Here is a 25,114-nt window from a genome sequence, read left to right as displayed (position 1 = left end):
TCCGCCACGGATTTCAGTGAGGCCGAATGCACTGGCCTGCCCCCTCCCCCATGGATTCCCCCTGGGACGAGGCTTACCTGGGGCGGATGTTCCGGATGGCGGCGGCGGCAGGTCTTTCGACCAGCTGCCGCGGCCATTTTCATCTGGGTCTTTGCCGTGATAGGCTACGTAAGTATTTACGTAACCTATCACGGCAAGCCAAGCAAAAAAAAAAACGGCGTACACAAATGGCGGTGGCTATGGCGGCCGCCATTTGCGTTCCCTATTTTTTGCCGATTTATCTTACGTAAATATTTATGTAAGATAAAACGGCGAAAAAAAGGGGAATGCAAATAGCACCCACTACGCTATTTGAGTCCCCCTTTTTTTCGCCGTTTTATCTTATGTAAATATTTACGTAAGATAAATTGGCGAAAAATAGGGAATGCAAATGGCCGCCATTTGCATACGCTGGTTTGTTTGTTTTTCTTCTGGAAGGAAGTTGCCCAGCGGCTGGATTTCCAGCTGTGGGTGGCCCCGGCCAGCGGCTCCACGGAATCTTCCCAGAGCGGAGCCTGCCGGAGAAGGATTTCAGGGGGAAGTGCGGAGCGCCTCCCCCCCACCGCGAATTGTCTCATTGAAAAAATAAGTGACTTTCGTACATCCCTACTAGTAAATGAGTAGGTGGCTGTCTGGCTAGTCGGTGGCCAATCAGAGCCACTTGTGGGTATGTTGGGTGGTCCAAGCCTGGTTGAATGGAGTGGGTGGAGTGACTGAGGCACAGTATCTGCTTCATTTCCTCTCTACCCTTCTTCACTTTAGAAAGTAAGGAGGGGGGAGAGAGAGACCAGACCATCGCTGTTTATTTTTTCATATTTATTCATCTATGTTCTTCATTTAAAAATATTTCCAGTGTGTTTTGGGTGTCTGGAGAAAGTCGTCAGTGGTGCTGGGTTGAAAAATGCAGCAAAAATCTTTGTTCCCATCTTGTTTAGACCATCTATCTCCCCACCCCACCCCTGCCCCGCAATGACTTGAAGAAAAAAAAATATTTAAGTGGCCTTTGCTAGAAACTGCTTGTGTTGCTATTCTGGATAAATTGAGGTGGGGGTGCTCTGAACTGGTTTTAAATTGGGGCCTTTTTTGTCTTCCATTATACTTGCCTGAAGTAATTAATTGGCCTCCATTTTTTGGTGCTATACATTGCTTCTCAGTCTGTTTTTACCCTTTGCCTTCTTTTGATGATGGAAAGTAACACCTTAGAACACACATTTCTGGTGAAATTCCTCCTGTTTTCTATTTGCTACTCAAAATTATTGTTTTAAACCCTGTGATTGTATACACCATACTCAGCATTGACTTCAACTGCCCGCTGCCTCAGTTTTCCTGTGTGTGAAATTGGTCCCCCTGCCTTTCTTCCAAGCATTGATAAATTGCCTTAGAATACATATTCCTGGCTAAATTCCTCCTTTTTCTGCTTGCTGGGGCACGCTTTAAAAAAAGTCTGTGATTATCTATACCAAATATTCAAGGGCAACTTTTCAATCATTTTTTCCTATAAAGGTCACTCATTATAACAGACTGTTTGGTCATAATCCTTACTCTATGTTGGCTAGTTTTGTGGTGTACCTCGTAGGCCTTCTTTCAGTCATACGTGTTTTCACTCTGAAGTCACAGTTAGTGTAACGGCTCTTGCACTCTTGATTGTACATAGCATTGCGGCGGTACAAGGCATAGAATGTTATTTCTTGTTTTGAACAGAACTATCAGCTCATGTTGTTTTGTATTAATATTGTATTCTGTTCCGGGCTTCTAACAAAAACAAGCTGAGGAAGCAGCTCAGAACTTGGTTTTGGAATACTTCCTACGCCTCTGAAAGCTCTGTGTGCAAAGGTCTTCTTGGAGTAGTAAACGGAGGATAGGGGTGGCTGTAAGGGGAGGAGGAGGAGGCCATATACCTTTTCTCCCAGTAATTTTAACTAAATGACAGATAGTGCATTTGTAACAATTTTTTCACCAAAATTTCCTTTAAAAATTGTCAATTTGTAAGAGAGAAACAATATATACTGTATATGAACATGAAAATACTTAGCCCAGTAACAGAGGGGATGCTGTTCTCCAACCCCACTTTAACATTACGTCTGAAATATTTTTAATTACCTATTAAAGAAAGATTAAACATACTAATAATTAGTTATTAGGAACAAATATTTTGATATTTACTTAATTATGTAGGTATTTATATATAAAGTTGTTAGCAAAGCTATAGTGGTTAAAGAAGCTGGGACTTTTTATGGGATTTATGGTCTTTCAGTTTATATATATATATATATTCCAAATGACTGTAATTTTGGTGTGTGACAGCCCCCCCCCCCCTGAAATTTCATTGCCCCGGGCTCCAGATTCCTCTGGGCAGCACTGGGCAGCTGTAGAGAAGGGAGAGGACATTGCTGACATGGATGAATCCCAGTCCAAAAATCATAAGTTATAATATGATTGGGGATGTAATCCAGCAATACAGCAGCATGAGATGGATTGGGCCCCCATACTCTGGTTTCCAAAGCAACAGTTAAGGGCTCACAAATTGCACCAGGTCATATCACAGTGGATCAGCTCCAGCAACTCTGCTAGGAAAAAAATAAAATTCTATTCCTGATGCTTTAACTTCCACATCATTAATATCCACTCGGCTTGATCTGTGATTTTAGGGAACTCTTGTCAAAGATACAGAAGCCAGTGTATTTAGATTATATCCCAGCCCATCACAAAGTCCAGAGCAGTATATGTACACACGAACACACACACACACACACCAAACGCCATCGTTTAGAATTCAATAAGTTTTCAATCTATTGTACAAAAGACCTGTCTAGACCATCCTTTCCCAACCTGGGACCCTCCAGATGTGTTGGACTGCAACTCCCATAATTCCCAGCCAAGATGGCCAATGGCTGCCCCTATTCCCACATGTCAGATGCTGCTGGGACTTTGGCTTCTGGGTGCAGTTCAGGTTTACCTGAGCATCATGCCTTTCCTGAGCTTTGGTTTGTTCCTGTACCAGTTATCTAGCTGTTCTCCCTTTCTGCTTCCCGGTATGTCCTTCCTGACATGATCTCTGGTCCCAATGTCAGGATTGCGCCTCCATCCTCCCTCCTGGTTTGTCCTTTGGTCCTTACTCTCTCTCTCCCATCCTGGTTTCTGGCTTCATCTCTCAACTCTTCACTCTTTAACCTTTGGGAACCACCCAGAGAGCTGTGGCTATTGGGTGGTATACAAATGTAATTAATTAATTAATATGAACTCTGATCTCATGGTACAACCCCTGTATCCCAGCTTATCTTGGATCATTGCCTACAGCTCAGCCCTGACACAGGGCTATTCAAAATCCCCACATTCTCAAAGCCTATCCACTCCCACCCACTTGGCTCTCGTCATATATCATCCCTAGCATCAACATACCCAGCTAGGAAACAACTTGCATACCATCCATGTTCTTCCATGCAAAGTACCTAAGCAAAGCACAAGGCTGTCTCATCGAGGGAACACCTTGCTCATTCATTTTCCACTACCACCGCCTACCTCAACCGCATTAGCCCAATTCTCTGTCCAGATAATACGGTATTAATAAAGTTTCTATCCCTGACTCAAAACATCAGTGCACGCACAAGAAAGAGGAAGCCTGTAACGTAGCGTGTACTTGCCTTTGAACATCCCCTATAATAGCCAAAGTGGTAATCTCAGTTGCTTCTCTCCTCAGTTGCATCAGAAATGCAGATGAAGGTGCAGGCCCAATATTGACCATGCATTCGTGGGAGGTCTAGAATGCTATCTGTGGGAGAGCATGTGCACACTGCATACCTACAGTTCTACATATGGGTCATGAGCATCAACATCTGTTGAGTGAAAGGGCAGGAATGCCTATACATTTTGCACAGTTCTTGTGGTTTTGCAAGGACTGGATACATTGAGTGGACTGGCATAATGAGGCCTTTGATGTGGAGCAGTATATGAATATTGTAAATAAATAAATAAAATCCCTGTCTTACCTGTGTCAAGCAAATTTTCACATGGTGGAGGAGTGGAGTGCCCCTCCTCTGTTCTGCACACAGCATTTCAAGCAAGACATGGGCACCCCATGTGGATGATTGATTTGTACCATCCCCCTTTGAAAGGGAAGAATTCTGGGATTGGGCATCCATATGGAGTGCCTGATATTCATGTGGTAGAAGCAAGGGATGGGAAAATCTGTCCAGCTCAATTTCATTCAACTTCTCATTTTTCCAATTCTAAGTTCGCTCCATCCCGATGACATATTGGTTTGGGTGTTTGTTTTTTAGTCTGCATGAAAATGTGGAAGTACTTTCATGTATGTTTTTAAAATATGCATTTTTTCAAGCAATTCTCTTCCCCTTGAATGTACCATTTTTGTGTGCATCTTTCAAGTATGCACTAAAATATGCAGTTTTTGAAATGTATGCATTCTGTCGTGCTTTTTTTTTTTTTTTTTGCAAACTGCATTGCAAGCTTTGGAAATGTATGGAACTGCATTCCAATTTAGCTTTGGGGAGTGCAAAGTTGGTAATTTTTCACTGAAATGTGAACTAAACTAATGTTTTACCCATCCCTAGTGGAGGGGAGCAGGGAAATAAATAGGATTATCTTCAACATCGCAAGGACAACTATCACCGGGGTATGGTTCTGAACCAGGTCTAAGACTTGTGCTTTGCATACATGCATTCTTTTTTCCTTTTCCTCTTTTTGTTTTTGTTTTGTTTTGCTCTCTGGGCGGTTTACAAAGATGAAAACACTAAAAGTACAATTATAGTAACATAATTCCATGCATACATGCCATAATAATATGTTCTAAATACTTTTTAATGTGCCCCTTGAAACTGTTTTACATTTACACTAGAGACTGAAGATTATGGTACTGGCGAGCATTTATATTAAAGTATGAGGAACAAGAATCATGAGATCTGTATGTGGAAAATAATGGTAGAACCAAAGAGGCACCATCTTAAAGTATTGGCAGCCATCTGAGGCAGCCTCCTACAGTGGAAAGTCCCAGAGGAGGATAGTCTTATCAACTGCCTTGTTGACACCAACAGCAACGGTCTGTTTCATATCAGGTACAGCCAGAGGAGCCCCCCACCCCTCAAGTAGCCGCCACTCCTGCAGCTGGTTAGAACCAGTTCCAGCTAGATCGCTTCTTGCCCAGCTTGCAAGGACAGGTCAGCCATAGAGACATGTCAACTACGCATGCCTAATGAAGTTCATGAATATTATGTGGCCCACCCCGCATAGCTAATGAGGTCATTATACTGAATGTATATAAGCTGTACCAAAAACATCTAGGGTGTGGTTCTCCTTCGTGGCACTAGCCGCAAGAATCCACCCGAACAGCACTGTTTGTCTCCTGCCAAATAAAACTGCGTTGGACTGAATCTCAGAGTTCTTTGTGTCTCTACGGGGATATTGGCATACCCCTCCTAGAGGGAACGAACTTAAGCATAATTTGTGCAACAATAACATGGGATAAAAGTTACTGCTCTTTAGGAAGAGAGCTACGCCACTACTATTCCTGTGAGAATTTAACTGCTGAGGATTGGGGTTGGGGGACTACAATAGCGTTCAGACAGAGCCAGGCACTGAAACGTTATTGTTTTCATCTATTTCTTTAGAGTTTCTACCCATCGAATTCCACAATCTCATTTTCTAATATGGTGTGAGAAAGATATACCCTGAAGAGAAAGAGAATCCTTTTATTCTCATTGAAGGGGGAGAAGAAACAGTAAGCGAAGGGCAAGGGCAAGCACATATACGAAAGAGAAAGAGTCTAGGGTGTCTTAACTCCTACCAAACTTCATGCTATGGCACAGGACAAATTCCTATTTATTCAGGGCCTTCACGGACCCATTGTTGACAACAAACTTTGGTCTTTCCCACACCAAAGCCCTTGAGCACATCAGAGGCCCTTCTCTTCCACAATCAGCTGGAAGAAGAATTAAAACAATACTTCCACATAGCCTTCAATATAATGCTATGTTATCCATAACAACCCTGCAATCCCCATAATGACCCTGAATGTCTGGAGAGGAATACGTGGGAGAAGGTACTTACTAAGAGTACATTGTTTCAGCATGGGGAGTGGTTGTAGCTCAGAGGCAGAGCATGCGGTAGTTCAAAGGTTTTGCACAACATGCTAGATTCAGTCCCTGGCATCTCTAGTTAAAGCAGGGGTGTTGAAATCTCTTTGGGGAAGATCTCGGGGGCCACATTCTAGTGGTGGGCTGGACCAAAGACAAAGGGAGTGAAGCCAAGATGCCAGTATATTTTAGCTTAAAGCTGTTACTGCCAGGAGGCCTTAGGAGAGGCATCTCAACCTTTAAGAATAGGAAAAACAAACAAACAGGAAACTACCAAACAATTGGTGGTTGGGAGAAAGACAGTGGGGGCCCGAGTTAAAAGCACGTTAAGGGAACAATCCTGTGCATGTTTAGACAGAAATAAATGCTGGCTGGGGAATGCTGGGAATTGTCGGACTTTTTTTCTGTCTAAACATGCATAGGATTGCACCCTAAAATACCTTAATTTTAGACCTTGGAAAGCTGCCACCATTCAACATAGACAATACTGGGTGCTTCATATACAAGTTAAATGTGAAGTTGCAAACCGAAAACAATTTAGCTTCAATAGTGCATTCATTCCAAACAATACCCAGCTTCAGGTCAGTGACACTCCATCTTTTGTCTCACAGAAGAAACAGCCTCAACTACTTTGATGGGCAGGCTATTTTTTTTTTAAAAAGATGTTGGATTATTAAATGTTTTGCATTTCATCAGACTCCAGTGGGGAAAGCTAACCTGAACTTCAGCAGATCTATTTTTTGATGGTGTTAGGGTAGTGTGCAGTAATCCAATTTGTAATGCCATTAAAATCAGTGATTGCATTAATCACTTGCATTCTTTAATTAATCAGTCCATCTGTTAATCATAGCTTAAAACCGAAATTTTGTTTTATAAAGAAGTATTCTGTGACAACTGTATTTTTAAATAAACAAACAAACAAACATAATTGACAAGGTAAGATAGAGGAACCAAAGGAAGCTGAAGAGGAGCAGAAAGATGGGAAGGATGGAGTAGATTCCTGGGGGAGAATCCAATGCGACTACAATGAATTTACAAGGAACAGTATGACAGAGAAGCATATTCCTGTGAATCAATGACTGGTTTAAAGCGGCCTTCCCCAACCTGGTTGTAATTTACGTTGCCCTAGCATAAGCAACAGTTAGATTGTACTAGAACAATGCCAACAGCATTTGCTGGTGTGCCGTGTTTTCTGGGGAAACCTGTCTCACAAGAAAACGCTGTTGGTGTTGTCCTAGAGGTCGCTTATGTTAGCACAACGTAACCATAGCACCGCATTGGAAATTGCCCCCGGGTCTGATACAGATCTTTGGAAGTGGGACATTTGATAGCGAAAACCAACCTCTACTGTCTGCTTAAGCTGGCCTTCCCCAACCTGGTGCCCTTCAGATATTTCGGACTATGGGTCCCATCAGCCCCAGGCAGCATGACCAATCGTCTGGGATGCAAGGAATTGTAGTCCAAAACATCTGGAGGGCACCAGGTTGGGGAAGACTGATTTAAACCAATCATATGAATAAGCTGTTCCATATTACTGTTCCTTGTAAATTCATTGTAGGTGGAATTGTTTTTAATAGTGTACTTTAAATGTGATTTATTTTGTTACTGCAGTGGAGATTGTTTTTAATGGTGTATTTTAAATGTGATTTTTAACATTTATACGTGAATTGCTTAGGGATTTTGTTATATTAAGCTGCATATTTGTAAGTATTACAAATAAACAAACAAACAAATGAATAAAATAACCTATCCCTTTTATCCTATAGCTAGGTTTTGTAAGAGTCCCTAGGGAGGGACCAATTGAAAGGAGCATTAAATTAGTATTGTCACACTAACAATAACTACTATTCTTAAAAGGCTAAAAGTCCATTGATCTTAGGTAAGCAGTAAGATCTAGTTCTCAAGACAGACAGACAGACAGACAGAAAGACAGACAGACAGGAATTACATTATAGCCAAAGAGGCAAATTTGGCAAGTATACACCACCATGAAGCTCAAGCTTAGTATATGCTAGTACTGGTTTTACTGATGCTTTATTGCTGTAGCTCTGAGATTTTTTTTTAAACAAAGATACTAATATAATGGCAGAAATATATTTTGATGCATGGTTGGGTTGTTTTTTTTAAGTTATAATGTACTGTATCTTTATACATGTGTTTTGTTTGTCAAATTGGGTATACTTGGTGAAGAAAGGCAGCTCAGAAATATCTAAATAAATAAACAGAAACTTGCATAAAGGATGAATAGAACAAAATTCATGCTGTATAAGAACATAAAGAAACCAAATGCACAATTACAAGATGGGGGATACGTGGCTCAACCACACTACAAGCGAGAAGGATCTTGGAATTGTTGTAGATCACAAGCTGAACATGAGCCAACAATGTCATGTGGCTGCAAAAAAGGCAAATGTGATTTTGGGCTGCATTAATAGAAGCATAGCTTCCAAATCTCAGGAAGTACTAGTTCCCCTCTACTCAGAACTGGTTAGGCCTCATTTGGCGTACCGTGTCCAGTTCTGGGCACCGCACTTTAAGAAGGATGCAGACAAGCTGGAGAGGGTTCAGAGGAGGGCAACAAAGATGATCAGGGGACTGGAAACAAAGCCCTATGAGGAGAGACTGAAAGAACTGGGCATGTTTAGCCTTGAGAAGAGAACACTGAGGAGATAGGATAGCGCTCTCCAAGTACTTATTTATTTATTTATTTCATTTCTATACCGCCCAATAGTCGAAGCTCTCTTGAAAGGTTGTCACAGAGAGGAAGGCCAGGATCTCTTCTCGATCATCCCAGAATACAGGACACGGAATAATGGGCTCAAGTTACAGGAAGCCAGATTCTGGCTGAACATCACGAAAAATTTCCTGACTGTTAGAGTAATACGACAATGGAACCAGTGACCTAGGGAGGTAGTGGGCTCTCCCACACTAGAGGCATTCAAGATAACTCTGGACAGCCATCTGTCAGGATGCCCTGACTTGGATCCCTGCATTGAGCAGGGGGTTGGACTCAGTGATCTTGTAGGCCCCTTCCAACCCTACTATTCTATGATTCTATAAGAAGAGCCATGCTGGATCAGACCAAGGGTCCATCTAGTTCAGCATTCTGTTCACACAGTGGCTGACCATCTGTCAGACAGGAACCCAGAAGCAGGACATGAGCACAACAGCACCACCCCGCTCCCATATTCCACAGCAACTGGTGTACATAGGCTCAGTGCCTCTGGTACTGGAGGTAGCACATAGCCATCAGGACTAGTAGCCATTGATAGCCTTCTCCTCCAGGTACTTTTCCAACCCCCTTTTAAAGCCATCCAAATTAATGGCCATCACTACGTATTGAGGTAGCAAATTCCACAGTTTACTTGAGGTAGAGAATTCCATACTTTACCTCCTTTAATCTGTCCTGAATCTCCCACCAATCAGCTTCATCAGATGGCAGACTTGCCAACTATTTTCCATGCCCATTGCTCTTTTACTAATGCAGGGCCCATTGCCTTCTCTTGATCTGTAACTAGGGTTGGGAGAGAAATCCTCCACGGACCCCAGTGAGGACGGTTTCAAAAGAATCCGCCCCCCCCCCCGAGTCCAAGGAGGATCGGAAAACTTACCTCTGCCTCCAGGAGGAATCCTCACCAGCCGGATCCTGCCCGCTGGCCGGCTCCGGAGTGCCAGCGATACAGCTGCCATTGCTGTACCGCTGGCTGGGCGGATTGACTGCGGACGCAAATGGCGTCCACTACGCCATTTGCGGCCGTAAAGGTCTTAGTTTAAGGTAAATGCAGCCATTTATGGCTGCATTTACCTTAAGCTAAGACCTTTACGGCCGCAAATGGCGTAGTGGACGCCATTTGCGTCCGCAGTCAATCCGCCCAGCAAGGCTGAACCAGCGATATGGCAATCAATGGCAGCTGTATTGCTGGTGCTCCGGAGCCAGCTGGCAGCTCCAAGGAATCACCGCAGAGAGGAGCCGGCCGGCTAGGATTCCGGGGGGGGGGAGGGATCGCCTCCCCCCCTGCGGACACCCCCCCCCCCGGATCCGGAGGTAAGCCTTTCCGCCCATCCCTATCTGTAACCCACTTCAGATGTCGAGGCAGCAAATGGCCTAAAGCAAAAATGATTTTTTTTGACTTTATATAAGGTGGCAAATAGCAGCATCCAGTTCCTTCCTGAGGGTAGGTTCCTTCCTGAGGGTAGGTTCACTGCTGGGATTTCTAACGTGGTGACCAGTGTGCTCACAGACACCTCTCTTGGCTCCCACAAGGCTCCCTGACCCTCCAGGTTTTTTTTATTTAAATTTTTAAAATTAATTATTTCTTAACTGTGATGCTGCAAAGCAAAGTGCTGCCCTCCAGTGTGATCTTTATTTGGGTTCAAAGGAGTAGTTTTCGTGTTTTGGAGCTCAGACCCACATCTGCCTTGTACTTCAGTTCTTGGGCAAGTTACTTTTCCTTTTGTCTCAGAAGTTGTCATCTGCAAAGTGAGTGTTCTGTGATTGGCCATGCCCACCAAGGCAGCCATTTTGTGAGAGCACCCACAACACACACTCAAAAGTCCAAATGTGCCCACTGACCCAAAAAGGTTGGGAATCCCTTATCTACTATACAGCTGCAAAGGGATGATGAAGTAGCAGGATGCGTAACCTTTCCACTTTACCCCTATAATCCCCATCCCCAAATGGGGTTCCAGATTAAATTTGGCTACATTATAGGGAACAGTAGCTAGGAGGATGAGGCTGTAGGGGGAATGTGGTACATGAAGGATTAAGCTGCTACAGATTTTCCCCTGGCCTGCTTGCCTGCCTGGCAACTGTTTGGAGACCTGGTTTCCAGACCCAGGTTTGTCCTGACTCCCAGCATTTTCTTTTGCATACATATTATCAAGACTCTGGTTTTTTTTGAAATGGATGAAAAATGGGGGGTGGGGGATTTTTGTTTTAACAAAATCTATAAGCTTCATTTTTGCACTAACTGCTCCCATCAAATTTTAAAAGGAATGTCTTGATGGAAGCTGTGTTGTGACAGAGTGAAATCAAATGAAGAAGTTCCCCCCTGTGAGATGACACTTAAAGAAAAAGGCCCCTGGAAGGGAAACTTCTTTATTGAGTAATTAGCTGTAATAAGCTTCTGTAAGACAACAGATCAAACAAGTCCTCTTAAAAGTGGTGTTGGAAGAAGAAAAAAGAGTGGACAGACAGACTCCTTCAAGGATTATAACCGATGCTTAAAATTAGCAAGTAATAGAAGATTGACATTCATCTTGACACCAGTCTGTGCAAAACACTCAGACATCATTCCAGTCAGCTTCATAATTACATCTAGAATTTCATCTGCAGGAAATTATAAGCAGGAAGTCTTTGAGAAGATCTTCAACCAGTTATCTCTTTTCAATTAAGCTTAGAAACCAAAGAATCAGTTGAATTCCACGTGCCCAATGGGCATTTTGGACTTGCATTTCTCTAACAGCAGCTAAATGTCTTTGGAAAGTGAGGGTTGTTTCAAAAGCCATACGTGATATGGAATGGGACAGGGTAGGCTTGTCAGAAACATCACTCCCCTCAAACCTGGAATTAAGACACAAGATATCAAATGGGCATTTAAATAAAAAGGGGAATACTTTATTATAACTGAGATCCAAACTATTCTAACTTCTCCATAACTGTGCAGGTACACCGTCTAACTTAGGCTCCATCTACATGGCACCACTTTCACGTCTCCACCCCGTTGCAACCGCACAGCACTGCAGCTTCGAATTAGCTTCTCCTGGTATACACTTGCGATTTACTGCAGGATTCCCTAACAGACTCTTCCGTGCCCTTTTTCGACCATTACACTTTAATGCGCAGCTATGCAGCCCCGTGAGCGTGCAAGTGCGACACTGCAGTGGCTCTTTTGTATTTTAGGGGTTCTGTTGTGTCTTTCCATCCCTCGTTAGCTAAAAAGTAGGTGTTCTCCGCTCCTTCATTTCCAAGCCATCTGTTTGTCAGTTCCCCAGCCTCAGACTCTCGCGATGGTTCACACTCACAAAAGTGAGTTGCGCGTGCCTACCCATCGCTCTGAAATGGAGGCCGGAGAGAAGTTAGTCCTCCCCCAAGACCCCCCCCCCCGCCCTTGTGCACTGAGTCCGGAAGCAACTGTTGCAAAGATACGAAGCTGCGAAAATGTGCGAAAGTGTGATTAAATAGATGAAAACGCCCCTCTGTGCCTCTGTAACTGTGCAGCTGCAAAGGGACAGGAAGAGTAAAGGGGTGTCACAAAGTGACGCAAGCACTACACACACCTACAACACACCCATCACCAAATGCGAAGTCGGTTCGGTGAAGGGACAGACGGCTCGCAACCGTGGGGAAACCGGAGGCAAACCAAAAATATTGCAGCAAAACACCTCCTCAGAAGTCCACGTTTTCCAGGAGAAAACGGCGGATGGCTGAGAAGTGGGGACTGCATCATCTGTCCCAAGGGACCTCAACTCACAGCCGCCCCAGAGTAAAAGGCTCATGTAGATGGGGCCGTATTAAGGCATTGCCATCTGGCTCAGAGCATTGTCTCACCCTTCACTGCTTGCCACTCAAACCTTGTTGCTGTTCAAGGGGTTGCATTCATCCAAAATGATCGAGTTCACAGTCTGGTTGAGCACTGGTTCGATTGGAACAAGGTGGAGGTAGGGTGTTTACACCTTCCCAAGGTTCCATGCCAGCTGAATCGAGGATGGGGCCACTCCCTTGTCCATGTCAACAGAAGAAAGCCAGTGTATGCTTGCAACCATTTTCACTCTACATAGTCACTCACATGTTTGGCTCACCTTGCTGGCCAAATGGGAGACCCTGTGAGTCAAAGCGGCAGGGAGACACTTCGACATGGCAGTGGGGCTTGCTCTCTTAGCAACAAGTTCCCTTCTTTGACGAGAGCTGGCTGGTGGTGCATCCTGACCTATCACCACTCAAATTGCCAATGGAAGACACATTGCAGTCTATTGCGACCTGGCAGCACATCATACTATCTGGAGGGCCTACAACAAAGGGCTCAATGGTTTAAAGCATGACAGCAGGATACCAAAACCAGAAGGAAGCTCAGACATCCTCCAAGACAAGATGAGAAAAGCAGATCCCCAAACACTTAGCCTGGATTATATTAGTACTAGCTAGGACACAGAGCTAGAGTGAGCGAGAAACAATAACAACAATCAATATACAAGTTCCAGTTTAGATTTGTGTTCTTGGACAAGTAAGATTCCAACACAAACCAAGACTAAAAACAAAACAAGGGCTCAAAACCAAAACTATTTTTCAAAAGAAAGAGGGAGAGAGGGAGGAGCTAATTCAATGGTCTGCTGCATATATACAATGTTTAATGCTGGTGCCTTTTTTTGGTAACTACTTTCTATCAACAAAAGCCAAAGTAAGGCATCCCCAGATCTGGTGCATGCCTGATTCTCTTTATTCTTACAAATGCCAGGCTAAAAGTGTGTCCAAGTGATCTGCAATGGCTTTCATCTGACAATCACCTCATTTATAGCAAGTGAGTTTAGGACAAACATGCTTGAACAAAAGTCATTGTATTAGGGTATATTTAAGAAACTCCATAGTCATTGACAGACGAAAGGCAAGCTTCATATATAACAGAAGGCCTGACTATACCATACTGAATCACATGAAATAAATTTTTAAAAAGCTTTGTTCAGATGCTTTTCAATCTTTTGAACTGTCACTTTATTTGTAAGTCTTTATTTGGGGCATCTGGAAGCCTCTATATTTTCTTAAGGGTTAAGATTGTTCCACTGTTAGGTTCAGCATCTCTTCAAAGGGGGGGGGGAGATTTAACAAAAATCCCCCCCATCCCAATTTCTCTGAGGATCTGGAGATTCTAAACTATCAGATCTTGTTTGCAGAGTGGCACTTATGCAGTTGCAATCCACCTTCCTTCAGTTTTTGAGCCCTGGATTTTGTTCATACTGGTGCACACAATTGGTTTGCTGCAGTTTTCAGTTCCAGATGTTTTTCATCCTTACAAGCTACTGATGTTTGTAAGTGCATATGCACATCAGTCAGACTACCACACAAAATCCTTATGGAATTGTGCCATTGCACAATGCATTGAAAAAATCTACTTGTACAGATCAAAACATTGGGGGAGGGGGAGACGGAGGACAAAAACTGGGGGAGGGGGGAACTTTATGAAAAATGGTACATGCAACAATTCCAAAATTAAGGTTTAGAAAAATTCCATGTTAAAACAGGAAAGCAGGTGCAGAGGGACATGAGGCAGGCCCAACCTCCAAAACAGAAAGAAAATGAACTTTGGGAGGCAGGGGGGAATCCATATATCTCTAGTAAAATGTAATTATATTGAGAAAATGAGGGAAAATGGCAAAGTTTTTTTTTTCCCCTTCAAGAATTAAGCTCTTGAGGGAGTTTGACCATTTCCCCTGGTAAAATATGAAGTTGGCATGACTTGATTAATAAACCACTCTATAAATCTGCGCTATATTGGGCTGGATAACATCCATCCCAATTGCCTGAAAGTAACCCAACATACAGACATAGAGTTTGCATGGACTTATGCTAATAAATACCACCCAGCATCTGGATAATTGCATGAGGAGGGAGGGAGAGAGAGACAATCAGATTCTGGTCCTGAGAGATACATTGCATCGTGCCCTTTTCATATGCCCAACCAAAATGTTTGCCTGCAACAAAATATATTATGATTCCTAGCTTCAGGAGAGGAGTTTTCTATTAAAAATGTATTTACATTTGTAACACCACTGCAGTCTGTTGCAGCTAGTATTTGGAAGACATGAGCAGATGGATGTACAACAGCCTGCAAAACCTCAGCTGAGGAGCAACAGATGTGACCCTGGCAAAAACGGGGAAATACCAAAAGGGGTTTGCCAAAAATACACTCACATCGATGACCAAGGGCAGAGTGCCAGAGAGAAGACCACTTCCGATGCTAATTTTCTAACATGGGTGCATACTGCTATGTCTGGAGAGGCATGCAATCAACCAGGAAGGATTACACATGTCTCTACCATGCTTTCTTTCAACCTGTTGAGCAAATGCACATCTACCCTATGAAAGGCAGGAATGGCAAAGACAACATAATATGAATGAATGCAGAGATACTGGAATTTGTCAACATGTAATAGCATTCCAAGGGGGGGGGACCCCCAGAAATAGGTTATCTTTCATGAAGTATAAGCTAAATCCATTAATTACTTGGAAATGATGCCTTCAGTGGGGGTGAGCCATCACAGAACAGAGTTCTATACTGGCCTTGTTATCTCCAGTACATTTCTGGTTGCACACAGTTATTCCATAGCAATGGTAGCCAGAGAATCAAGAGAGCTCCACGGCTTCTGACCAAAAACACATTCAAATGCAGGTTTTGTTTTAGGACACTTGGAAGCTGTATGCCTAATCTCCCTGCAGGTGAGAGAACTACATTTTCAGAAGTGTGCACACAGGTGCAGACAAAGAGCTTCTCTGCATTAAGCAAAAAACACACATCCTTCCTGGGGCTTTCTGCTTTGGGTTTCTTTGCAGGATTACGATGGGATCCTTTACACAATGGACACATGGTTTGAATCAAGAAAAGTCCTTCCTCAGCAAGTTCTATATGTTTCTCTGTGTTTCAATTTACAGCCACGAGATGGCGCTGTCATTATACCACATTATAGCACTATATGCCGGCATTTCACACAGCCAATAGATTGGAATTATTATTATTATTGGAATAATAATTTTGCATTATCTGGATGAGCATGCCAACCTGGCATGTATTACAGAGACCTGGTTGGATGAAGCTGAGGGTGTTAATCTATCTCAGCTGTGTCCCCCAGGGTTTTCTGTAGAACAGCAGGCTAGACCTGGGGGGTGGGGAGGCGGAGTTGCAGTGGTCTATCGTGATACTATCCCCGTCACCAGGTGCCTTGGCCCAGTGTCTACTGGGTTTGAGTGCGTATACTTAAAAGCGGATGCTCGGGATAGAATAGGGGTTCTGTTGGTGTACTGCACACCCCGCTCCTCAACAGTCTCCCTTCCTGAGCTAGCCGGGGTGATCTCAGCGGCAGTGATGGAGTCCCCTCAGCTTGTTCTGAGGCTGAGGCTGCCCTGTCGGGAGTGGCTCAGAACCTCATGTCCTCCATGATGACCATGGGTGGTTTCTGGCCCCACTCATGCAGCAGGTCACACTCTAGTCCTAGTTTTCTATGCTGGGCAGGATGACTGTGGTCTGGGTGTGGAGGAACTTTCTGTTGTTCCGTTGTCATGGACAGATCACTACTTGGTGGGGTTTAGACTCACTGGAACTCAGTGGCTCTACAGGGGTGGGGGACCGATTAAGTTGGCCCGCCCCAGGTGGCTGATGGATCCGGATGGTTTCCTGACGGCTCTTGGGGATTTTCCTGCTGCCTTGGCAGGCGATTCTGTCAAAGCCCTGGCTGATCTCTGGAATAGGGAAATCGTTAGGGCTGTGGACACGATCGCTCCTGATCATCCCCTCTCACAGGGTGGAGCCAAATGACAGCCCTGGTTCTCCAGGGAACTGGCGGCAATGAAGCGAATGAGACGGAGACTAGAGCAATGCTGGCAGAAAACTCGGAACGAGTCCGATCGAACACGGGCTGGAGCTTAGCTGAAAGCCTACTCCATGGCAGTGAGGGCAACAAATAAGTCTTTCTTTTCTGCCACCATTGCATCTGCAGGGAGCCAGCCAGCAGAGCCGTTTCGAGTGGCCAGGAGCCTTCTACATCCTCGTCCATGTGATGAAAATTCTGACCCCTCAACAGCCCACTGAGAACAATTTGCCCAGCACTTTGCTGATAAAATCGCTCGGATCCGTTCTGACTTGGATGCTGTAGTTGATGCAGATCCTGTGGATGTCACTTTGGCTCCTGCTTATTCAGTGTTGATGGATTCTTTTCCATTTGTGCAGCCCGAGGATGTGGACAGGATCCTTGGAGCGGTGAGAACCACCACATGTAAGCTGGATCCTTGCCCCTCCTGGTTTATTAAAGAGGCCAGAGGAGGACTGGTTGAGTGGACAAAGGGAGTGGTTAATGCCTCTCTGGAACAAGGCATTGTTCCATTACGCTTAAAAGATGCAGTTGTGAGACCTCTGTGGAAGAAGCATTCCTTTAATCCCACCATACTAGTTAACTATTGTTCAGTCTCTAACGTACTATTTTGGGGCAAGGTATTAGAGCGTGTGGTGGCCTCCCAGCTCCAGGGTTTCCTGGATGAAACGGATTGATGTTCCCAGTTCCATGGGGCGGAGACAGCTTTGGTCGCCTTGGTGAATGACCTACACCAGGAACTGGACAGGGGGAGTGTGTCCCTGTTAGTTCCGCTGGACCTCTCAGTGGCGTTCAATACCATCGACCATGGTGTTCTTTTGGGATGACTCGCTGGGATGGGATTTGGAGGTACTGTTTTACAGTGGCTCCATTCCTTCCTAGCGGGGTGAACTCAGAAGGTGCTGTTGGGGGATGCCTGTTCGACTCCGTGGCCGCTAGCTTGTGAGGTCCCTCAGGGTTCTGTTTTGTCCCACATGCTATTTAATATCTACATGAAACTGCTGGGAGAGGTTGTCTGGAGTTTTGGAGTTTGATGCCACCAATATGCTGATGACACCCAGCTCTACTGCTCCTTTCCACCAGATTCCAAGGAAGCTGTTTCCATCCTTAACCAGTGTTTGGCATTAGTAATGGACCGGATCAGGGAGAACAAATTGAAACTTAATCCAGACAAGACAGAGGTGCTCCTGGTCAGTCGAAAGGCAGATCAGGGAATAGGGATTCAGCCTGTGTTGGATGGGGTTGCACTCCCCCTGAAGACTCAGGTTTGCAGTTTGGGGGTGCCCCTAGATTCAGCCCTAAGCCTTGATGCTCAGGTTTCAGTGGTAGCCAGGAGTGCTTTTGCGCAGTTAAAACTAGTGTGCCAACTGCGCCCACTCCTGAAGATGTCTGATCTGGCCATGGTGACACATGCCTTAGTTACATCTCGTTTGGATTACTGCAACATGCTCTACATGGCGCTGCCTATGAAGAGTGTTCGGAAACTGCAGTTGGTTCAAAGAGCTGCTGCCAGACTGTTGACTGGGGCTGGCTGGAGGAAGCATACAGCTCCCTTGTTAAATCAGCTTCACTGGCTTCCAGGCTGTTTCCGGGCACAAGTCAAAGTGCTGGCTATGACCTATAAAGTCCTATACGGCTCTGGTCCAGGTTATCCGAAAGACCGTATCCTCCCTTATGAACCTGTCCATGTCCTGAGATCCTCTGGGGAGGCCCTTCTGTCAGTACCACCACTGTCACAGGCACGCATGGTGGAAACCTGGAAGAGGGCCTTCTCAGTGGCTGCCCATGGCTGTGGAATGCCCTTCCCAGGGAGGCTAGGATGTTTCCTTCCTTGTTGTGTTTCCAGAGGCAGGCTAAAACATTCTTATTCCAAGAAGCCTTTGGGACATAGTTGGAACCTGGGGGTAAACTGCTAAAATGCTGTTTTAAAATGCTGTTTTAACGTTTTTAATATAATTTTAATTGTATTGCTGTTTAATTAGATTTTAACTTTTGTATATTTTCATATGTTTTAATCGTATATGTTTTAATGTTTGTAAGCCGCCTTATGTCTGGGAAAAAGGTGGGTTACAATCATCATCATCATCTCCAGTCTTTTTGAAAATATAATAAATGGGGAAAGTGTGGGAGATGTCCTAAAGGTTGACGACATCATGTAAAGACCCACTAATTTCCATGAGTGACCAAATCACGAGCAGGCAATAGATTGCTCGTGTAGAGAAGCTCGAAGAGGTGCCCTTTTGTGACAGCCTCGTCTTCCAATCTCTGGAAGACAAAAGTGGAAGAAAGCAACTGCCGTGCTACACTTCTGGTACTGCACAACTACTCCTCTATGAGCAAGCAGTGACCATCATACCATGAAAGGGGAATTCACAGAGAAAGGCCAAAGAGAATATGGCAGATGCTCTCATAGAAGCAGAAATATACATGCAAGCCCTTCACAGGCCAATCTGATTAAAAATCTAGTTTCTTCATAGTCAGACAATTGGACCATCAAGGGCAATATAGTCTATACTGACTGACTGGTCATTGCTCTCCATAGTTTCTAGACAGAAGATTTTCTCAGCCTTACTTGGAGATGCTGGGGATTGGACCTGGCAGTTTCTGCATGCAAAACATGTACTCTGCATATGCTATGGTCCCTCCCCCAAATTCTTCAAAATGCCCAAGAATGTTTTCCTTGAATCAGAGCTTCCAAATTTGTCTCAGGGGGAAAAAAGGGTGGCAACTTCAAGATGTGCAACACCCAAAAACTTTGCTAGTGTTACCAGGTTTCTTCTGCCTTTGCCTCAGCCTTCCTATAGCATGGTCCTCAGATTTACCCTGAATGCCACTTTAGTTATAGTTTGAGCACAAGTCTAGTGGGAATGGACGAGGATCATGATTTGGGGGGGGGGTTGGGTTGGGTTGAGCTTAATTCGAATCTAACAATGGGAGGTTTTAGGCTGCAGTTCTATACCCGCTTACTTGGCAGTAAGTTCCATGGGACTTACTTCTGAGTAGACATGCCTAGGATTGCACTGTTAGAGATCAAATCGCCAAAATTCGCTGGATCATGGAGAAAGCAAGAGAATTCCAGAAAAAGTCTATTTCTGCTTCATTGACTACACTAAAGCCTTTGATTGTGTGGATCACAAAGAACTCTGGCAAATTCTTAAAGAGATGGGAGTACCAGACCACCTTACCTGTCTCCTGAGAAACCTGTACGAGGGCCAAGAAGCAACAGTAAGAACTGGACATGGAACAACCGATTGGTTCAAAATTGGGAAAGGAGTACGACAAGCCTGCATACTGTCGCCCTGCTTATTGAACTTATATGAAGAGTACATCATGAGAAACGCTGGGTTGGATGAATCACAGGTCAGAATTAAGATTGCTGGGAGAATTATCAATAACCTCAGATATGCAGACGATACCACCCTAATGGCAGAAAGCGAAGAGGATCTAAAGAGCCTCTTGTTGAGGGTGAAAGAGGAGAGTGCAAAAGCTGGTTTGAAACTCAACATTAAAAAAACTAAGATCATGGCATCTGGCCCCATCACTTCCTGGCATATGGAAGGGGAAGAAATGGAAGCAGTGACAGATTTTATTTTCTTGGGCTCCAGGATCACCACAGACGGTGACTGTAGCCATGAAATTAAAAGATGCTTGCTCCTTGGGAGGAAAGCTATGGCAAACCTAGACAGCATAGTAAGAAGCAGAGACATCACCTTGCCGACAAAGGTCCGTCTAATCAAAGCTATGGTTTTCCCAGTAGTAATGTATGGCTGTGAGAGCTGGACTATAAGGAAGGCTGTGCGCCGAAGAATTGATGCTTTCGAACTGTGGTGCTGGAGAAGACTCTTACGCGTCCCCTGGACTGCAAGGAGGTCAAATCAGTCCATCCTAAAGGAAATCAACCCTGAGTGCTCACTGGAAGGACAGATACTGAAGCTGAAGCTCAACTATTTTGGCCACCTAATGTGAAGAGAAAACTCTCTGGAAAAGACCCTGATGCTGGGAAAGACTGAAGGCAAAAGGAGAAGGGGACGGCAGAGGATGAGATGGCTAGATAGCATCACCGATGCAATGAATATGAGTAGGAGGACAGGAAGCCCTGGTGTGCTGTGGTCCATGGGGTCATGAAGAGTCGAACATGACTTAACAACTGAACAACAACAATAGTTCAGTGGTAGAGTATGTCTGCTACATACGGAAGATGGTATATTAAATCCCTGGCATCTCCAGTTAAGAGTATCATGTACCAGAGGGCCGAGAAAGACCTCTACCTAAGACCCTGGAGAGATGCTCCCAGTCAGAGTGGGCTGTACCAGGGCATATGGACACATAGTGTGCCTTGGTGGAAGGCACCTTCCTATGTAGGGATGCAGAAGTGACATCCCTGCTTTATATAACCTTAGAATAACTAGGATAGTGTTTGCAAAATCTGGAAAAGTAACCAAGGTTCTAGTAAGTCTGAATAAGGAAAATATGGGACCAAATCAAATTGACAGCTTTTTGTGTGTGCTGTGGTCCCAATCTGGATTGGGGCCCTGTACCCTTGCTTTCAAGTTGAAAAGAAAGAAAAGAAAAGAAAAGAAAAGAAAAGAAAAAAGAAACAGGGTCAGCTGCACACTATGTAATTAATGTAACATATAGTTTGACGCAGAGGAGCAAAAGAGTTGACATTTGGAAGTGCAAAGTGTGGGTTAAATCATCCTGCTCTTGGGTTTTGCTCCACTGAGATAGATTAGCTGATAATTCTGAAATTTGTTAATGGTATTTAAGCCTATTTATACCAACTGGAGGCAAATTCTATTTCATCAAGCCAGCCACTCATCTGGGATTTATCTCTGTTACTGTTTTTATTTCTAACTCACCCATGGAAATCTTTTATCTTAAAGGCACATTTTCTTAATCATATGTTTGGTCCTGACAAACTGTATTTGGACTGTGCATGCAGCATCGTGATTTCCTTTTTCATTTGTGCGTGGGTTGCTTCAATTGGGGGGGGGATAAATTACGTGTTTGCTGCCTAGAACAATCGCTTACTATTGTAGAGAACGCCACAAGTTGAACTAAAGGATCATTTCCCCCCAACTAAGCGGTATAGCTTGCTTACTGGACAGAAATAAGCATATGTAATTCCATAGAGTGAGATGTACCTTAAATAATGTTTAGAGAAGGCAGAATGAGCAGTGTTGATTTATTTTAATGCTTACCTGCAGTATTGTGGTGGGGCACAAAACATTTCCACTGGTGGTGCCACAACTTTGTTATTTAGCCCAAGGTCATGGTGGTGGTGGGTGTCGAAATGGTGATGATGATGATGAAATCCTTACATAATTAGAGTTGAGCCAAGTGTTTTCTGGAAAGAACTTTCAGATTCAAAAAATGGGGATGATGCTGGGAGGGAAAATTCATTTCAACCTTTGGAAAGCTTGCCACACGCAGCACGGCAACTCCCCCCCTCCCTTTTTTAAGCTCCTGTAGTGGTGGCAAAATTAGTCTAAAAACCAACTGGCAGTCCCCAATTCCCCCTCCCCAAAATGCGCAGATTGCAATATTGTTCCAGGGCATTCTGGGATAAAATGGCATCCACCAGTTGGTGCCTTTTAAGAGTTTCCACACCAGCACCACAAGAGATAGAACTAAGATAGTCAGAAGAGAACGAAATTTTGAACCACTGCAAATGAACATCAACAACCCCCCTGCCAAATCACTGAAATCTCCCTACCCCAATTCACCACCTGCAAATGGGACAGCCTATTAGGGGGAGGGGCTTTTCATCCACATCTCTCCAAAATACAGGTAAGCCAAACAATACGTAATTGTATCCCACTCACATCATCAAGGGTATTGTAGTTCTCAGGGCAGCATCTCAAACAATGTTTTTTGACTCTAGCACAGACACCCAAGTACAAAACAAGCATGTAGCCATTGTGAAGGGCTCCTACTTCTGTTACTCGTTGATTAAAACACATAGAGATGGGAAACAGGAGAACATCAGGCCCATGCACCTATACATGTTAAACAATGCACCTATACATGTTAAACAATGAATATACACATATATTCGTGTTCACAGACAACACATGGCATATGCTGCTCTGCTCAACAACAGAAAGAATATTGACTCTTTTCCTTTCCTTCTACAGGTGCATGTCAGTAATTCACATACTAGAAGCCAAAAGGCATACCTCCACCCTCCACCCATATGATATTGCTTTAGGAAAACTTAAGATAATGCATTTTGCTGAATTGAGAACCAGGCTGCAGTGATTTAATTCCACAGTGATCTAATTCTACAGTAAGAAATGTTAGAAACGATCCAGAAAATGAGGACAATGATGACAGCAAAGGGGATGGAGTTTCTGTCTTGGTTTCACCCTTGTGAGCTGTTGAAGGCAAATAACTATTTGCACCATTACTAGATGCTGATAAACCAGGTATGCAAAATTGTTAGCTACAGTCTGCTCACTCTCAGCCTGCTCCAATTCCCTGCAATTGAATGAAAGCTTTCAGCTTCTGGCCAATTCTAATGTGCAGAAATAGTACACATGGTATGGTTCTTTGGGATGAAAAACACCCAATTGAACATGCCCTACTGGCGCTTTGAATGCTGCCCTCATGTCAAGAGCTCGCTGTAGGTGGAAAACTACACTGAAGACCAGCTTCAGTGCTTCAGATCAATGTGCTAGCATTCCATTTTGAGAAAGTTGTAGGTTTTAAGGAAACACAAGGAAACGGACATGCAGTCTTCCCAAATCACACTGACATGGTACAGTCCCAACTGAAATGTGACAGTCGAGAAAAGATTGCATCATATGCTATTTTTGCAAGTTAGTATGTGCTCTTGGATTATCCTTCTCCAATAGCTTACCAATTAAACAAATCTTTTAGGCAAAAATCTTTTAGGTATGGAATTTCTTTAGGAAAAGCGATTCCATACCTTCCCTGGAGGGCTTCTTTATCCAACCATTTTCCCTTCATCCAACAATTCTTAGCATTTAGTATTTCCGTTTCTAGTAATTCTAAATCTTCTCTACTGCTGCTTTCTTGCTAACACCCGTCCTTTTTTCATTCAGTGAAATAAATATGTTCAGTTCCTTTAACTTTTCCTCACATGTCAAATGTTACAAACCCCTTTCTCATCTTTGTTTTCCTCGGCACCCTCCTTGGTACATTTGTATCCATCTCAAATTCTGGTGACTAAAATTGCACATTATATTCCAGCTGAGGTTTAATCAGTGTCAAGTGGCACTACTGTCTTCTTTTATGCCTTGCACACAAAACCTCTGCTCATGCAACCCCCTATCACCACCACCAAAAAACCCAGTCTTTGCAAAAATGTCACACTGCTGACACACATCCAGCTCATGTTCTGCTGAAATGCAATCCTTAGATCTTTCTGAGCAATGCTGCAGTTCTCTCCCGCTATGTAGTGTGCCCATGTGTTTCATTCCAGCCTGTAATGGCACATTCATTACACCACCACAGTATATATAGTCCCTTTGAAACCAATTTAATTTATTTCCAAGCAAACTTTTGGTGTTATGCCAAACCCCCAAACTGCTTTCTCAACTTGGGGGTTTTTCTGGGGTTCTAAAGGGCTAGCTTCTGAAAACTGACCTGCCCCCTAAAAAAGGTGCAACCCATGGAACCTGGTCTAAATTTGAGGAGCTAAGAGGCATAAGCATATACAAATCTACAAACCTGACCTGCAGTGGTGAACGTTCCCCTGCCCTGCTAATTACCCTTTTCCTTGATACTCAGCACAACAATTTATCCCTTCCCCAAAGTTCCCCCCCGCCCTCACCCAAATCCTCTAGAATGTGCAAAGAACTGAGGGGAAGAACTGCGTGGGGGGGGGGGAGCTTCTCACTTTGAACTGGGATTTGGAGAAAGTGGAGCAAGACATGCATTGGGAAAAGTGGGAAGCATGAAGCCAGGGTGGGAGACCCCCTCCACAGAGTTCTCTGCAGGTGCCAAAGGACTTGAAGGCGGGGTGTCCTTTTCTCTCATGTTCCTCTGGGATTTGGGAAAGGGAAAATCAGTCAATCTGCATTCTCCAAAAACCTAGCACAAAGTGAGTATAATACTGCCTCCCTCACCCTCAATTCTATGGGGTGGGTCGAGGTTGAGGTATATGTATGCTCAACACATGTGCTTAGTGGAGAATGTTTGCTTTAATAGATCACTATTTGGCAATACATTTATAAATAATATACAAATTTATTTTTTATTAAAAGAAGCAAATAAATAAATATAAATGGCAGGTGTTGGGGATGATACAGTTTGGAACCACAGTGGAATAGAAAGAGGTAAAAGACCTCTAACCCCCAATGCTAAAGTCCCAATCCTAAGCTTAGTCTAGATAGATGTTTAAAGTAATGTGTGCTTTAGGTCTTAAGGAAATGATAGGAGGGCTTGGT

The 25,114-nt window shown here is 43.9% G+C and overlaps 1 protein-coding gene and 1 pseudogene across 1 annotated transcript in view; one reads left to right on the top strand and one right to left on the bottom strand.

Moving 5' to 3' along the window:
- The window catches only part of CDH4 (cadherin 4), a 1,230,390-nt gene that overhangs the window by 1,013,663 nt on the left and 191,613 nt on the right, over positions 1-25,114 (bottom strand). The gene's annotated exons all lie outside the window — the stretch shown is intronic.
- On the top strand, positions 16,280-17,377 carry LOC146348925 (uncharacterized; annotated as a pseudogene).

The sequence above is a fragment of the Heloderma suspectum genome, chromosome 4, assembly GCF_057233095.1.
Source record: "Heloderma suspectum isolate Gila_16-S chromosome 4, 16-S_ref, whole genome shotgun sequence".
Classification (NCBI taxonomy): Eukaryota; Metazoa; Chordata; class Lepidosauria; order Squamata; family Helodermatidae; genus Heloderma; species Heloderma suspectum.
This window is presented reverse-complemented; position numbering and strand designations above follow the sequence as displayed.